Raw genomic sequence first — 13,319 nt, 5'->3', positions numbered from 1 at the left:
TTCTTGACATCTGATTTGTGTCCATTTATTCTTTTACGTAGAGACTGTCCAGTTTGACCAATGTACATGGCAGAGGGGCATTGCTGGCACATGATGGCATATATCACATTGGTGGATGTGCAGGTGAACGAGCCTCTGATAGTGTGGCTGATGTTATTAGGCCCTGTGATGGTGTCCCCTGAATAGATATGTGGGCACAGTTGGCAACGGGCTTTGTTGCAAGGATAAGTTCCTGGGTTAGTGGTTCTGTTGTGTGGTATGTGGTTGTTGGTGAGTATTTGCTTCAGGTTGCGGGGCTGTCTGTAGGCAAGGACTGGCCTGTCTCCCAAGATTTGTGAGAGTGTTGGGTCATCCTTTAGGATAGGTTGTAGATCCTTAATAATGCGTTGGAGGGGTTTTAGTTGGGGGCTGAAGGTGACGGCTAGTGGCGTTCTGTTATTTTCTTTGTTAGGCCTGTCCTGTAGTAGGTAACTTCTGGGAACTCTTCTGGCTCTATCAATCTGTTTCTTTACTTCTGCAGGTGGGTATTGTAGTTGTAAGAAAGCTTGACAGAGATCTTGTAGGTGTTTGTCTCTGTCTGAGGGGTTGGAGCAAATGCGGTTGTATCGCAGAGCTTGGCTGTAGACGATGGATCGTGTGGTGTGGTCAGGGTGAAAGCTGGAGGCATGCAGGTAGGAATAGCGGTCAGTAGGTTTCCGGTATAGGGTGGTGTTTATGTGACCATTGTTTATTAGCACTGTAGTGTCCAGGAAGTGGATCTCTTGTGTGGACTGGACCAGGCTGAGGTTGATGGTGGGATGGAAATTGTTGAAATCATGGTGGAATTCCTCAAGGGCTTCTTTTCCATGGGTCCAGATGATGAAGATGTCATCAATATAGCGCAAGTAGAGTAGGGGCTTTAGGGGACGAGAGCTGAGGAAGCGTTGTTCTAAATCAGCCATAAAAATGTTGGCATACTGTGGGGCCATGCGGGTACCCATAGCAGTGCCGCTGATCTGAAGGTATACATTGTCCCCAAATGTGAAGTAGTTATGGGTAAGGACAAAGTCACAAAGTTCAGCCACCAGGTTAGCCGTGACATTATCGGGGATAGTGTTCTTGACGGCTTGTAGTCCATCTTTGTGTGGAATGTTGGTGTAGAGGGCTTCTACATCCATAGTGGCCAGGATGGTGTTATCAGGAAGATCACCGATGGATTGTAGTTTCCTCAGGAAGTCAGTGGTGTCTCGAAGGTAGCTGGGAGTGCTGGTAGCGTAGGGCCTGAGGAGGGAGTCTACATAGCCAGACAATCCTGCTGTCAGGGTGCCAATGCCTGAGATGATGGGGCGCCCAGGATTTCCAGGTTTATGGATCTTGGGTAGTAGATAGAATATCCCAGGTCGGGGTTCCAGGGGTGTGTCTGTGCGGATTTGATCTTGTGCTTTTTCAGGAAGTTTCTTGAGCAAATGCTGTAGTTGCTTTTGGTAACTCTCAGTGGGATCATAGGGTAATGGCTTGTAGAAACTCGTGTTGGAGAGCTGCCGAGCAGCCTCTTGTTCATATTCCGACCTATTCATGACGACAACAGCACCTCCTTTGTCAGCCTTTTTGATTATGATGTCAGAGTTGTTTCTGAGGCTGTGGACGGCATTGCGTTCCGCATGGCTGAGGTTATGGGGCAAGTGATGCTGCTTTTCCACAATTTCAGCCCGTGCACGTCGGCGGAAGCACTCTATGTAGAAGTCCAGTCTGCTGTTTCGACCTTCAGGAGGAGTCCACCTAGAATCCCTCTTTCTGTAGTGTTGGTTGGGAGACCTCTGTGGATTAGTATGCTGTTCAGAGGTATTTTGGAAATATTCCTTGAGTCGGAGACGTCGAAAATAGGATTCTAGGTCACCACAGAACTGTATCATGTTCGTGGGGGTGGAGGGGCAGAAGGAGAGGCCCCGAGATAGAACAGCTCCTTCTGCTGGGCTGAGAGTATAGTTGGATAGGTTAACAATATTGCTAGGTGGGTTGAGGGAACCATTGCTGTGGCCCCTTGTAGCATGTAGTAGTTTAGAAAGTTTAGTGTCCTTTTTCTTTTGTAGAGAAGCAAAGTGTGCGTTGTAAATGGCTTGTCTAGTTTTAGTAAAATCCAGCCACGAGGAAGTTTGTGTGGAAGGTTGGTTTTTTATGAGAGTATCCATTTTTGAGAGCTCATTCTTAATCTTTCCCTGTTTGCTGTAGAGGATGTTGATCAGGTGATTCCGCAGTTTCTTTGAGAGCGTGTGGCATAAGCTGTCAGCATAGTCTGTGTGGTATGTAGATTGTAATGGATTTTTTACCTTCAGTCCTTTTGGTACGATGTCCATCTGTTTGCATTACTGTGTCCCATTGATTATCCTCATTCCACCAAGTTTCCATGATGCCTATTATATAAATATCCTCATTTAATATGAGGAACTCTAATTCACCCATCTTATTATTTAGACTTCTAGCATTTGGTATATAAGCACTTTAAAAACTTGTCACTTTTTAGCTGTCTGCCATTATATGATGTAATTGAATGGGACGTTTTTTCTTTTGACTGTTTCTCATCAGATCCTACCTGTATTTTATCATCTTCTATCCTCTCCTCATTAGGACATAGGGAATCTCCATTTATAGATACTCCCCAAGGGATGTCCAAACCACATGCTCTTCTGCACCTGTCAGCTTTCCCCCAGCCCTTAGTTTAAAAACTGCTCTACGACATTTTTAATTTTAAGCACCAGCAATCTGGTTCCATTTTGGTTTAGGTGGAGCCCATCCTTCCTGTATAGGCTCCCCCTTTCCCAAAAGTTTCCCCAGTTCCTAATAAATCTAACCCCCCTCCCTACGCCATTGTCTCATCCTGTAGCATTTAGGCTCTGATTACTGGAATCTTAGAAGGTCCACCTGGCTTTCCATATGTCCCTTCTGAAATCTTACATGGAGAATCCCTTTTCTGGTCACTCTGCTCCATTACCACCTCCACTTGATATCCAGAGGCAAGAAGAGTATGAAGTCAGGGACATCCTGGACTCCAAGTGAGTTTAAGACAAACTCTATTATCTGGTGGGACTATGGACTGGAAGAGTGATCATGAGAGCTGGTAGAAAACTTCCATGATCTAGAACTCTCATACTTTCCATCAGAAATACTCCCTGAAACCTGGTCACATGGCCCCTAGGAGGCACCTTTGAAGAAGTGAGGAGGAGAGTGCAGACTACCATCAGGTATCTAACCTGAAGCAGAGCCGGTCCCCTGGCAACCTAATGAACAATGGCCCTGATGGAAGCTGTCTGACTGAGTCACTGATTGGCTGAAGGAGACAGCAGGCTATACTTACATTCAGCAGCAGCAGTCCAGGGGCTGCTCATGCTCAGTGTATTCCTACAGCACAGCTGTGCTCGGTCCTCTCCCTGCCTCGCTGTGTCTAGCTTTCTCCAGCCCCAGCCTGTACCTACTCCCACTCCAGCCCCCAGCTTCATCCTGACTTCTGACTCCTGGCTCAGACCCTCTGTGTTGGATCATATTAAAGAAGTTCTGTATTAAAATCACAAATAAGTTTGATTCCTCATAGTTTAAATTCCAGGGTATTACTAATTAAGAGGTCTCTTGGTCTTTGGTCTCTTGTTTTCACTGTTTCTCTCCCTCTCTGTGCGAAACTTGCAAGCTGCTAATTGTGTTAGTACATCCTAAAGCAGAGTCTGTTCTCAAAGCAATTCTTTGTAACAACAACTACTCACACAGAGAGAGACTCAAAGCGATACTTTGTAACAACAGAAACAGCACACAGAGACTTCACACCCTTTTGTTGTATTTATCTCGCTTTGTTAACAATTGTGATTAAAATAGAGATAGAGGATGTATGTGATGGATGCTTGGCGTGGATAATAAATGAATGACCAGGGAGGTGCCAGCCTAAGAATCCAGTGTCAATCGGCCGAAGAAGGCGTCAAGTGGAAACAACCAGAGGACCCCGGGAGGGCAAACTGGAATCCACCCAAAAGCCTCAAGGGTGGGAGAACCAAAGAACAAGATAACATCTGGCAGCATGGAGCCATCAGGAACGTGCCATCTGCTGATTGATTCAGCAACAGCATGATGAAGCAATTCCCATAGACTAGCATAGGAAGACATTCCTATAAAAATAGACTCTAAAAAGTGAGAACTTTGGGGTCTGATTCTGCAAACCAACTTCCAGGAGCATCAGATGTGCATCTAACAAGGCCCTGCTCCCTCCTCGTGTCCAGGCCACCTGGCCAGTAGCTTGGCACAAGCAACTCTACAGCTGGCAACTATGATAACAACCTTGCAGAACCTGGGGGTGTGTGTGTATGAATGAATGTGTGAATAAACATGAAATTGAATGGAATATTATAGCTATAACTAACTGCTTACTATGATTCTTTCTGTATTCACAATACATGTGGCATTTTGCCTTATTCTCTTTAATAAGATCCTGCTGGTTTTTATTTTATTGGTATAACATCTGACTGTCTCTGGTTAAGTCTTCAGCTCAGGTTTTAGTTTATGACTCTCTGCTACATCTTCCGACTGCCACTCCAGTTAACCCTTCAGCTCTGGCTTTGGTTTCTGACACCGGGCTACAACCCTTGGCTTCACTCCAGGACCTCCTTGTCTGAATTCAACTCTAACTTGTAGGCTGTACTCTTGCTCCAACCACTAGGTCAGGCTGCCCATGACTCAGTTACCAACAGAGACAACATTAATGCATTCACAAATTGTCCATCATGTTCATGTACAGATTATGGGATGCTGTGAATTAGCACTGATACTGGTTTACTAGTGCAGAGGGCAATATAATAGTTTTAAAGTTACTGACTGCTCAGACTTGAACAGGAATCGGCAAGCATTTTAATTATCTAGATAGCCTCATTTCCCCTTCCAGCTTCTCATTCAGATCAGGTCCCTAACTACATTTAGCTTCTAGAGTTACCGCCTAGTGCCCACAGAACCTTCTATTTCAGTCCAACATGGTTAACAGTAATCTCTCAATATTTAGTTCAATAGGGACCCTTTTCAACAATAGAAGCCATGTGGCTAATGGAATTTCTGTCTCTCCGGAACAGTTACAGAGACTAACAGAAGGCCTGGAACAGGAATTTTTCCCTCTTCTACAACCTTTTTAAACAGCCTTTTACTTCAACATCTGTGAGCATGTTTGTTTTCCTATGTGCCTGGTTTATTGGGTAGATTTTGGGTCATTATTTATTGCCCCCTCTTCTTTGAAGGAAATAGCTGATCAGATAGTTCTTTGCTGTACCTGAAAACCAAAAGCAAATCAAAGAAAAAAGAGGGAAGTTTAAAAGAAATGTTATTTTGCCGACTATCTGACAAGATTTCTTTGCACTTTATATCAGCGCCTAAGAATGGTCTATTTAAATTTATCTTCTTAATTTGTATCCCCTGGAATTATCTGGGAACACACACAATTGTTAACTTTACATTCTTGATAAGATCAGAGCTTAGGGTTCTGGGAAAGAATAATATTGTCTCTGCATTGTACGTGACAGATTTGTTTAGATTTGCACATAGCATTATTGTCAAATTGTTCAGTTGGACCGCACACTTGTATCTGAAACACAATAAAGATCTGACTAGAAAATGATGCAGGGAGGGGACCCTGGCTGGACTCTTACATGTATCTAGCTGTATCGACCCTGTCCAAACTCAGTGCAACAGATGTTTTCTCCCACTTGATATTACTCTTACCAGATGTTTCCTCTCTTTGTTATTCCTCCTTTGTGTCTAGATTCCAATAAAGTTTGGTTCTCATGGAACCAGGCTTAAAATATAGTTATTATAGTAAAAACAACAGGACTTATACAAATACTTGTTCTAACAAACTTTGTAGGTTATAAACACAAAAATACATTAAAATAGCATTAAGGTTATGACTCAAATCAACAAGTCAAGAGATTCAAAATTATGGCTTGAGAAACTATGAAGATGCATGGAAACAAACATTCCAGACACCACATTCAGCAGCTAAACTGCATATAGAAGATGTATTATCATGATTAGAGCTCATGATTTTGTACTCCAAAATATAAGCCTTTGCTGTCAGAGAACCTCCATCAGCTACCAGTAGCTGTAAATGTTAGAGAAGGAGCCATTAGAATTTCAGTATTCGCCAACTAGATCTCTCCAATTCTAAGCATGGGGGGAAATACTCTCATACTGTCTGGTAAGTGTTGACAAATAGTGAGTTGTTAATGATGATCAGTCTCAGCATTCCTGGTGCCACCTCCTTCCCTGTTCTGAAAGCCCCTGAGCGCACCTAAAGTATTCAAAGACACTGGTCCACTCCCATCATGAGAATCATTTCCTCAATATCAGTTGAAATTGATTCTCTATTGACTTGAACCCTTAGGCTTGGGGGAAGGAGGTTCTACAGCCACCAGTCTCTGGCAAAATACACATCCCTGCAAAGCAGGGCATAGTTGATGGCAGCTGAAGGGAGCAGCAGGTTTTCTCAGTACCTAGTTCCACTCAGTAAACCAGGGTCTTTCCACATAGGCCTGGTAGCCTCTGGTTCTGACCATCGCCAATTACAGGTGGTCAGGATCCCCTGGCCTGCAAGAGAAGTTGCTCATTGTCCTTAATCTCTCCTGTGTGTTATGTGTACTAAGAGAATCAGAGCAGCCATTTCTGAAGTGGGCCCTGTCTATAATGCACCCTTACACTGTAGCTGTAAAAAAAAAAAAAATCCTCTGTCACCAGTTCTGCAACTTTGGCCCCAGTCTGCTGTAGTTGGGCTCAAAGGGTCACAATCTACTTGCACCAGATATAGGCATAGGCAGGGCCAGCACTAGACGTTTTGTCACCCAGATCAGAAAATGTTTTTACCGCCCCCCCCATCAACAGCAGAGAAAAAGTCAATTTGTCACCCCAGAAAGTGGCACCCACTCACCCACCCCGCTCGCCCACCCCTGTACATGCACTACTTGGGCACAAGGTAGGTAGCTATTCATTCAACTTGAAGTCTGTGCCGTAGAATAGGTAGCCCCCACACTGAGTCATCTACTGCTGGACTCCATAGTTAAACTGGTCTTTTCCCTTGTGACTGGGTACTCACCTGTGCTAGATTTTATTTTGATCTGTAGCTTGAGAACTAAGCTGGTTTAGTCATTTATTTATTTAGTTATTTAATTTCACGAACTGCCCTTACTTTAGTCCATGACGTACTAACTGCCTACGCCTCACAGCCCAGACTCCCTTCTGTTCACTCTCACCTTGAGAATGGACTCTCACTAGCTAGCTCTGTATTGGTATCTCACCAGTACAAAGCACAAAGGCCTCATTCCTCCCACTCATGCTCTTACAATAAGCCAGGCTCACCTCGGACTCTTCCATTTTGAAAACTCAGACTTTTCAAAGAGGTAAAAAAAGCTCTACAGCAAGACCCTGGGGACACAACGTTCTCTCCTTTTACACTTCCTGGAATTTCTTCTCCCCAGTTCTGAAATAAAATACGTCACAATGGGTCATATAATAACATAGGATGTCCCAGACAGAAAATGTTTGCCACTATCTTTTGGGTCATATGCCACCTATGATATGTCTGCCTTCCATGCAGCAGAAACTGATTATTAAGGAGTTTCCATGCATGCCCATCCATGGGTTTTTGTAAGGGAAAAATCTTTGACTCTCCAGGCCTTTTAAAAATGGGATGGGGAGGGAATGTACAATGTATCAGAACAAAATCTAATCGATTCACTTTATCCGCATTCTCAGAATTGTTCTCATTAGCTTTGAAAATTAAAGGCAGAATCCTGAAAACTATTACTCACTCGAGTAGTCCCATTGAAGTCAATGGGATTAAAGGGAGTAAGGACTATATGTGTATGTGAGTAAGAGGTTCGCAGAATCTGGACCAAAATTACCACGGCAATAGTATTTTTGTTTAAAAATATACAGCCCATCTTTTCCCTCTTGTTTCATCATTCCCTAAACTACAGCCATCAAAAATTCGGGTACCGGTCACTTGATATTTAAGTTCCCATTGCATCTCTTATAAGAGCTGGGGTGTTAACCCCAAGGTCTTTGCTGAGATTATATCCTCAATCTCTCTCTCCCTTTGCAGTTTCAGTTGACTTTATGACAATCTTTCATTGATGACAGACATGAATACAGGATTATAGCCCCAGACCCACAAACCCTACCCCAGGTGAGTATTCCTTAGTCACCCAAGTAGCTCCATTAGGGTTAGTGGATACTTCTCATAGGAATCCAGGTTTGTAGGCTCCGACTCTATGGTTTCACTGTAGGCTGTGAAGAAAGCCCCCCTTATAGCACAGATATCTGGTATAATAATAGTAAAGAGAATGCTGAAACACGCTGACAAAATACAGCTTCTTTTTCATTTCAAGGTTGCTCCAATATGCAAGTCCCCCTTTAAAGAGCAAATTTCACCACTCAGACGGTTATGCAGAGTAAATTCGGTATTTTTCAGCAACATTAAAATGTATTTTATTAACACAAACCCTCACACTTTGGCATTACACTTCTTGTATTGGCAGTGCTACCCACACAAGCTGCTAAGGGTAAATAAAGGTTGGAAGACAGTTGATGAGTGGGAAAAACACATAACAAATCACTGAAAAGAAAAGATAATGCTACAAAGGAGCAAACAAAACAAAAAGTACGGAGAGATGTTCAAAGGTAACATTGAAAGTTTGTTCCTTCCCATAGGCCTGATATTTATTATCTTTTCAAAACAAACCCACAACTGAAAGCAAAACATTTGGCCTGCTGCTAGCTTTCCAATTAAGCTAATTGCAGAGGGAAATTCTAATTGGAGTTAGGTACCAGCAAACAACTCATCTTGGCAAGCGTCTACAGAATCTGAGCTTCAAGGGCAAAACTACACAAAAAGTTCACAGATGTTTTTGCTTAGTGTGTTGCAAGGGGCTTGATCATACTACCCTTGAAGTCACTGGCAAAACTCCCATTGACCTCAACAGGAATCAGAGCAGACCCTAAGGCCCAGCAGACAGCTGTGTACCTCATGGAGTGTCAAGGACCAAGGACAAAGTTACTGAGACAACAAAAAGAAATAGGGCCTGACCCAAATCCCTTTGAAATCTATGCAAGTCTTCCATGGACTTTAATGAGAGTTGGACCAGGTGTATAAAAGGCAGTTCAATCATGAGAGCTCAGGTCCGTCCCCGACCCCTTCACAGATCATTTTTGCCAAAAATCCTTGAATGTCAATTTATCAGAGGCGGGTCATCTGATTGCTTCTCTGCTGCAGCCTTGCAGTGCAATGACCCTTTGTAACGGGAGCCCGAGTCACAGTCAAACAAAAGCCAGTATCCTCACAGGTGCACTATTGCTACTAACTTGCCCAACAATAAAAAAAATGAATGGAACATACTGAATCAGTTTCTTCAAATTCTTTTGAGTTCAAAAAATCATACCAGAAACTTGGAGGGAGGACAGATTTTCTCTGAATTTGCTGCAGGGATTCATTACTAGTTACTGATCACAAGGCCAAATTTTACCTGCTTCACAATGGCTTTTATTTAAAAAAAAAAGAAAAAAAAAAAAAGATGGGCTACGGATTATAAGCCAGCTAAACAAAGCTATCCCCCTTGCCAAATAAAAAAAAATTAAGATTTGTGAACAAATAAAAATAATTGGGTGCTTTACTGTTTCTGCAGAAGTACAAAAATTATTCTTACCCTAGAAGCCAAAAGAACTTGTATGAATCATCTGAGTAAAGACATTAAAAGGTGAATTCTCTCATGTTATCGTCAAGTGCCATAATGTTAAATAACCTTTTATATGACTCTGGGGAATCTATACTTGCCCCTAACATCTCTGACAGAGACCCTGATTCACCAATCCATCCTTATTTAGCAAAGTGCTTAAACACGTGATTAACTTTAAGCATGTGATTAAATCCCACTGACTTTAGTATAATTTATGCACATGCTCAATGTTAAGCATGTTGTACAGAATATAGCCTTGTGTTCACAACCTGCACACTAACGTAATAATGTTTGTACAAGGTATGCCTTGTGAGGTATCACTTAAAAACTCATAATTTGTTGATCAATAACAGCATGGCAAAATGCACATAACAGTGTTATATGTGAAGTTATAAACAATGAAATCATGACTAAAAGTATGTTTTCCAGATAAATCTGGGGAATGGCCAAACCAGTTCCTCAGAGACAAAGGGCAAGCTGATGCCTCAACACAGCTGATGGACCATTACCTGCTAAGTGGACATTCTTTGGCAGGAAAGGGGGCAAGGGAAAATATCTACATCTATGCAAAGAAAGAGCATGGAGTTTCCTTCTACACAGTCTGTTTGTTGCCTTGCTCCCAGCTTCTCATTCTGGAAATGCTTCTCAAAGGTGGGACAGGACCATAAAAAGAAGGGGCAGACACCCCAAAACATCCTCATCTCTCTCCCTCCCCATTGCATTCTCTGCACTTGAAAAGATAAAGGACACAGCTGTTGGACTTTGGGGCCAGGGAGCTGACCTAAAGATTGGTCACTATGACTGCTGAAAGCATACAGTGAGAAAACTTTGCTCTGAATCTAATACAGTTCATTAAATTAGGCACCAGTAGTGTTTTATGTTTATTTTTCTTGTAATCATTTTTAAATTTTATGCCTCACTACTTATACTCACTTAAAATCTCTTTGTCGTTAATAAACTTGTTTTACTGCTTCATCTAATCCAATGTATTAGAATCAGAATGTCTGGATTCTCTATTTAAAATAATAAGATGGCATATTATTCCCTTAAAGGAATAATGGATTTAATATATTTGTACTGTCCAGGAAAAGGCTGGGCAGCACAGAACGTACGTTTCTGAGGGATGATCCAGGACTGGAGGTGTGTTAGGGTCACCCTGCAGTATAACCGAGGCTGGCAAAAGCCAAGGTGCGGCTGTCTGGCTGAAGCACACACAGACATAGCTGGGAGTTACTTACATGCCGGAGACTGTTTGTGAGCAGTCCATGTTGGAGACTATAGCAGCAAGGCATTGTTAAGGGCACCCCCAGTTTACAGGGCAGGGGTGACACAGCCCCAGCTAGTCTGGTTTGTGCCCCTGGTATGTCACAATATGCTTACCAGTGCTGCTGAAAAGGGATGGACTTAAGCAGCACTTGCTTAAGTGCTTTGCTGAATCAGGGCCAGAGTGTCTTTTTGCATTCCCCTCATCAGTCCTCTGTGCTGTACCAGTAATGCCAGCCTTGATATCCCTTGTGGCTTTTCTTCTCATTAATATTTCTGTGCCTTCTTCCATGTGGCCCCTTGTTCTTAGTCTACCTGGAATCTGTTTAACAAGCCTCTACCATCTTCTCTTTCAAAACATACATAAATGCCCTGAGTCTGCAGCATCACCTATGCAAAAAGAACATCTTTACCCTTATGTCAAAAATAAATAGATACATTTGAACCATCAAGGCGTAGATTTGCCTAAAATGAGGACCCATGTAACATAGCTTCACCCCACTGCCTACCTTGTCCCTCAATGTCCTGCTATTCATTATATTCTCACTTGCCTATCAAATCAATCTTTTAGGTCCCAGTCCTGTAACTACTCCTGGGTGGGTGATCTGCTGTTCCCACGCAGATTCCCATTGAAGTTAATGGGCCTCAGAACAGGTATAGTAGTCTGCCCCTGCGAAGTTGCAGGATTGAGGTCTTAGACTGTACATACTTTTAGCCTAGGACATATCTTTTGTGTAGCACCTAGGACACTGTTGGCACTATAAAATAACAGTTGATTATAGCTGATCTCTTTTTCTATCTTTTTCCCTACAACAATTACTTATCAACACTCCTTGATAATAACTGATATACAAACACTTGGATGTTACCAATACTCCTTCAGACCAGATCTAATTTCCCTTCCTTCCAATATCAGATTTTTTTTTCCGTTACAATATCACACATATAATTACAGTACATATTCATAAATATACAGCTAAAGGTACATTGAAACGTTTATTAGTCAATCATAAAGCTATATTTTTCTAACATCCCAATTATTCCCTCCTCTGGGCTTCCCAGTATATTGCAGGCAACTATGTCTGTCATGTTTTAACTGTAAGCTCTTCATAGCAGGGACTGTGTACTGTGACTTTTACAGTACTGGAGAACTTGTTATAATTATGCATTGTGATTCTTGGACTGCACAAAGCCATAGTGTATTTATTATTTAATACCAAGTTGAGTTCAAGCTGCACAGATCCAGGGTTTTTGGTTCAGCTGCATCTTCAGTTTAAAATAACTTTTATTTTTATTTTGCAAGGGGAAAAAAATCTCTTGCAGAGTTACTGTTTACTCTCTTACAAAAATTAATTAATAGAATGTGACCTAACTGCAAAACTTACTCTTTTTTCTGCTATAAAATGCTGTAAATAAATATTGTGTGGACAGTAAAAGAACAAATTTATAAAGAGACAACTTCTGAGCCTGAACAACATGTTCACAGATCGGCGAATGGAAAACTCTGCATATTGTTATTCTTTGAAGGCCGTGTTCACCTTCAGGCATGCTAAAACCGATTGGGGATTTAAGTGGAATTGTACAAGTGGAATGAGGTCTTAACCAGCCATCCTGTGCCCAGAACTCTCAGTGACTGATATCAGCAGTAGCATTATTCTTGCAAGCATGATGATAAAGTAGGGCTTATACATATGGAACAGTGTAAGACCAAAATAGTTACTAACCTATCTGATTGAAGAACTACATTACTAGAGGAACCAAAGCGTTGTGGTGTCTATCAAGTGAGTTCTGGCATGGGACTCAATATGAGGAGACCAAGGGCTCGATTCACAAAGACACTTAGGTGTCACAACTCTGAGCGTCCCTACACCTCACTTTTAGGCTTGTAGAAAAATCACTGGGATTCACAAAGGCTGAACTCGGTTTCTAGGCAATGAATGGGGAGAGATCGGAGCCTGCAAATGGGATCCACAAAAGCCAGCACACGAGGTGGGAAGATACCAAGCAAAGGGGTGTGTGCTAAATCCTGCCCCTTTCTCAGAGCTACTGTCTAAGTCCAGGCTGCAGGGAGGTGCCCATCTCTGTTTGGGATCCTTATCTGCAAACCCGCTCTAGGTGTTAGGCATCAAAGCTGTTTTAGCAAGTAGCCCAGGGGGCAAGAGAACAATGATGACACCCTACCTTCTAGCTCTTAGCCCAGTGGTCAGGGTACTCACCTGAGATGTGGGAGACATCTGGCTCAATTCCCCTCTTCACCTGAGGGGGAGAAGGGAGTTGAACAGGGCTCTGCCACCTCCCAGGTGAGGACACTAGTCACTGGGCTACAGGATA

The sequence above is a fragment of the Lepidochelys kempii genome, chromosome 3 (assembly GCF_965140285.1).
Source record: "Lepidochelys kempii isolate rLepKem1 chromosome 3, rLepKem1.hap1, whole genome shotgun sequence".
In the NCBI taxonomy this organism is placed as follows: Eukaryota; Metazoa; Chordata; order Testudines; family Cheloniidae; genus Lepidochelys; species Lepidochelys kempii.
The sequence above is the reverse complement of the archived record's forward strand: the minus strand, read 5'-3'. Positions refer to the sequence as shown.